The following is a 5,566-nucleotide window of genomic DNA, read 5'->3' as shown; positions in this document are numbered from 1 at the left end:
GGAGGGTGGGGGATTTACCGGATAGGGACCCTAAAAAGCACTGGATCCGGTAAATATAGTGGCCACGCCCAAGTTTTACGGACCACACAAATATTCTTTTACAGGCTGGACCTTTTTTTTACGAGATCTGTTCAAGCCGAATTTTTCATATTTCCTGTAAATTGACCGGGATTTTAAGGGAGTGAGGTTATACAGATCTGCTAGAGATGCTCTTAGGATTTGCTGTCTACTTCGGTAAGACTATCGAGCTATTTGAGCTTTTCTGTATACAACACTGTCACATCCGGGTGATGATGCGTAGGATCATAAAATTGGGGGTGCCAAATAGTATAATTTAATCTAAATGTCATCATAATCCTAGCAAATACTTGTGAAATAGCATCAAGTTGCTGAACAGTTGGTGTCTACTGCATATCATAAATTAGATTGCATTTTTAGAGGGCTGCCTGTTGGAAATATTAACAATTTATCGATTAATCTAATCCATGAGTAGAGTAAGCATGACAACCACACTATGTGATGAGTCCAATTTACATGATGTTTTTCATACTATTTTGTGCCTACAAGTTGGGCTTTGTGGAATTTTACCGCGTTCACGCACTTCTTTTTGTTGTTAATCCTTCAGGTGACGTCTTTTGAAGCAATATTCAATTAATGAAGAAAACCCTAAACAATGGTAGTGGAATCATGTATTAAAGGTGATGAACACTTCCATAAGAAAATCAAGCAAGAAGGCCAAAGAAACAGTCGTCGTTGCTCTTCCAGAGCGAACGATGGCGTAACGCGCTCGCATGAGTGGTCGTTTGGAGCCCCACCACCTCGTGGGGATCAGTTATTTTCACCCCGTCGAAACGAATCATGAGAGCGACGAACAGAGTCTCTAGAAACTCATCCAGAAGGCAGAACCCTAGCATCCAAAGCCCATCCGTAGGGAGGAACGACCGAGAGAAGAAGGGGATTCCTCTCACCGAGTGAGCAATGACATCATCATCAACATCATCATCATCATCATCATCATCATCATCATCATCATCATCATCATCATCATCATCGTCTGCAACTGTAGGATCGAAGAAGATAGGTTTAGGGGGGTGATGCGGAGCATCCCACAGTCATCCCCATGGACCTACCTACGTCTCCGACACCACTTGGACTAGTAATAAGAGCTCAAGCAAAGGCTACCGAAACCAAGGTGAACTCGCTCCTCTTCGAACTACCATTTTCTACATGTGAGGCATGGCTACTACCTCAAGTGGAAAACATATGTGTGACCAGGTACTTAGAGGGAAGCCACGGGACAACTACATCCAACAGACGAGCTAGCGAGGACACCAAGTACAAGGAACAAGAAGAAGAGCTGCCAGAAAATCTCCAGCCACCGGACGACCGGACCAGGCCGGGCATCTGACGCCTGAAGCGCTAGCTAGCCAGCCAAGTCCCAGCCAACGAACGCTACAACAGCCGGAAGATCGACGTGGACCGGACGTCCGATGCCTCCCAGCCACCGGACAACCGAGCCCCTCCGGACGACCGGTGCCACACATTAGAAGGAAAATTAACAAAAATCCGAGACCTTCGGACGACCGACGACTGGACGACCGACCTCCTCCGGAAATCCGACCCCGCCTGATCTAAGCCGAAATGTCGGATGTCCGACCGCTACCAGACGTCTGGACCCTCATGAGCCATCGGACGTCCAGTAGCTGCCGGACGACCGACGCTTGTCTGCGCACAGTGTGTTGGGCCGAGGCCCATGTACCCTTCGCCCACTTAGACTATATATACTCCTCCTTCTCCCTATTTCTAGGGTTAGCATTGGTTTTGTTCATTTGAGAGATAGAGCTTTGCTCATGCACTTCATACTGGCCTCTAAGGAGAAGACCCCTCACGGGAAGACCCCTCAAGACCTCCTCACGGAGAAAAACTAGCACCTCTTGTATCGTCCTTTGTTGCGTTTGGATCTTGTATCATCCTTTATCACTGGTGCAGAGACCTGCTATACAAACGGTTTTTAACCCCTTTCCACGACGGTGTTTGGAATCGTCGCCAAGTGAGTGTGGGCGATAGGGGGGTCCTTCCCACACGACCCAGAAACCGTCGGGGATAGGCCCTCCTGGCACACAGGCTGGGGCAAAATGAGCACGTGTGCGATCTAGCGGGGCATCGAAACCCAATTGTTTCTGTTCGTATGTACATCCCACACGGTGAATCCCAGAAAAACATTTCCGTTCATATGTATATCACACAGTTTTTTGTGTGGAAACGTTTGTGCAGGTGGCCTAACGCAAACAGTTCTCTACCGAAAGCCGTGTGTGATTGTTAGTTGATCGAACACGCTTACTTTCTATAAACCGTGTGGGTTGTTTGAGTTCATCGCCCATAGTGCTGTCTGAGTAACCTTCTGCAATAGAAAACCCAAATAAGCAGGGTAATTAGCCTATTATTGATAATCCATGTACTAATCAAATTGATATTTCTTATAAAACACACCAGATATTTCATATCCGTATGACAGCAACCAGGATTTCATAATCGAATTACATCAGATAGCTTCTGCACTCAGTTACGCCATGACACAACAGCACCAAGTTTCACATGCAACATCGAAAACCTTTGGAAAGTAGCATCATACACGATAAATAGGCGGATGAATCTCATTCGGGAAACTGCAGAAGCGGAAGGCAAATATTAAGCCTTCAATGATGTTGAATGTCCTTGCAACTTTAGGCCAGTGGCTATGGATAATTGCTCGCCCAACCTTCGTCCTCTTCATGAAGACTTCAATATTGTACCGTAGGTGTTGAATGAATACCTTCCTCGCCTCTTGACCATGCAAGTGGTCTGAGAGGTAATCATCGGTGAACTGCTTTGAAAAGTACTGAAAACAAATATATGCATAAATCACTGTTATAAATTTTGAAATGGCGTAAGGGGTAAAAACAAGGTAAAAGAGTTAGTACCATCCTATAGTTGACTGATGTCTTCTTCATTGTGTGAACAAAGATCTTGCTGTTATTCATCGCAAGTTTCTTCATCCTAACAATCTTTCTGAGTTTCTTGACTTGAATGATATTCATGGACATCTCATTTCCCCATATGCAAAATGGGTCGAACAGTGGGTCTAAGCCTCTGATAGCAGGACCTACATGTATAAGACCAAATTGTAAGAACCTCAATATTAGAATGATTCCTGCTACTGCACAATAATGTGCTATTAGCGAAAGGACCATGCTTGAGCAAACCTCGATGGTAAACCGCAGTGTCTCCCATTGTTTCCCTACAACACACATAAGGAAGATCTTGATCAGGTTAACTGAGAGTTGCCATACTATCAGTAGAATATGTATTGAGTACAACCAAATTTGATTTATTTCACATGCATAACAATACAAAATTGTACCCAAAGCAAATGAAAATAAAATTGTAGAACTGAACCAAACAGTTAAAGGGACAACAGACCAAATGAACCAAGATAGTTAACTGAGCACGACATTGCAGAATAGAAACATGTACTAGAAGATAAGACAGTTAACAAAACAAAGAATGCTTGACAACATTACTACGAAATGTAGAAATTGTTGGACCAAACTGTTAACTGAACATTACATTTCAGAGGACCAAATTTTTAACTGAACATCAGATTGCATATTAACATTACAGAGGACAAATCACTAGAAGGCACTGGCGGTGGCCTCAAGAAAACAACATGTACTGTATTTTAAAGTAGACAACCGCGTGGCGGTGTCGACGGTGGCCTCGAAGACGAGGTGCGCCTCCAAGATCTGGCGGTCGACACGCATGGCAGCCATAGCAACCTCGTGCGCGCATACGGCTGCGATTTGCTTCTCTGCTGCCAGATGCTACTGAGCTCCATGTCGTACTGCGTGCGAAATGGCTGTGGGTGGCGCTTAATTGGAGGAGGGGGATAGTGATTTCGACGGAAGGTGTCCCACCGTCGGTCGGGGCATGTGGGACGGGAAAGGAGGAGGATGGTGTGGGTGGGGTGTGGATTACCTGACCATATCGACGAGGCCGCACAACAAGAAGAAGGGTCGGCGGCGAGGAGGCCGCACTGCAAGAAGAAGGGTCACCAGCGAGGAGGCGGCGCTACAAGAAGAAGGGTCGCCGGCGAGGAGGCGGCGCTGCAAGAAGAAGGGTAGCCGGCGAGGAGGTGGCGCTGCAGGAAGAAGGGTCGCCGGCGAGGAGGCTGAGGTTCCAATAAGCAGTAGTGAAGGTTTCAACTTGGAAAGCAAGGAGGAATACTAGAAATGTGGCTTTTGGTGGGAGGGAGGGGTGGGGAGATAGATATTTCCGCGGTGGCAGAAAAATTTCGCTCGGTGCCGCGAGAAACTGGCGTGCAAGTGCGGTTCAAGAGGGGGCGATGGACTGTAGACGACGAAGCTTCCTGCGTAAGCCAGACAAAACGGTGCACCAAGATATTTTATATCGCATCCCACACGATTCTTTCTAGTAAACTGTTTATGGTATACCTAAATTTTTCATTATGTTTTGAAAGACAAAATGGTGTTACGGAGGGAAAGGATGGTGTTTGAATTGCTAGAACATTGTTGAAAAATCACATGTGTGTCTTTGGGTGAATTTATAGGTCCCATGCAAGAAATGGGAATGTAATTCAAACATCTGGGCATCATGGCTCGGACGGGAACATTGAGAAATTTGGTTTTTAAATTCCAGGAAATTCAAAACTCGCCTGAAAATCATGAAACTTGGCATGGTGTCATTTCATGGCACCAACATGCCGTGGTAAAAAAATTGGCCGCATTTGGACAAGTTGTTGGTATAAGCTTCTTGCAAACCGGAGCTTCTCTCGAGAAGACTCGTGGTTCCTGTTGGGGAACGTAGTAATTTCAAAAAAATTCCTACGCACACGCAAGATCATGGTGATGCATAGCAACGAGAGGGGAGAGTGTCGTCTGTTGGAAATATGCCCTAGAGGCAATAATAAAAGCATTATTATTATATTTCCTTGTTCATGATAATTGTCTTTATTCATGCTATAATTGTGTTATCCGGAAATCGTAATACATGTGTGAATAACAGACATCAACATGTCCCTAGTGAGCCTCTAGTTGACTAGCTCGTTCATCAACAGATAGTCTTGGTTTCCTGACTATGGACACTGGATGTCATTGATAACGAGATCACATCATTAGGAGAATGATGTGATGGACAAGACCCAATCCTAAACATAGCACAAGATCGTATAAGTTCGTTTGCTAGAGTTTTCCAATGTCAAGTATCTTTTCCTTAGACCATGAGATCGTGTAACTCCCGGATACCGTAGGAGTGCTTTGGGTATGCCAAACGTCACAACGTAACTGGGTGACTATAAAGGTAGACTACGGGTATCTCCGAAAGTGTCTGTTGGGTGACATGGATCAAGACTGGGATTTGTCACTCCGTATGACGGAGAGGTATCACTGGGCCCACTCGGTAATGCATCATCATAATGAGCTCAGAGTGACCAAGTGTCTGGTCACGGGATCATGCATTACGGTACGAGTAAAGTGACTTGCTGGTAACGAGATTGAACGAGGTATTGGGA

This window comes from Triticum aestivum, chromosome 3B (assembly GCF_018294505.1).
Source record: "Triticum aestivum cultivar Chinese Spring chromosome 3B, IWGSC CS RefSeq v2.1, whole genome shotgun sequence".
Taxonomy (NCBI): domain Eukaryota; kingdom Viridiplantae; phylum Streptophyta; class Magnoliopsida; order Poales; family Poaceae; genus Triticum; species Triticum aestivum.
The sequence above is the reverse complement of the archived record's forward strand: the minus strand, read 5'-3'. Positions refer to the sequence as shown.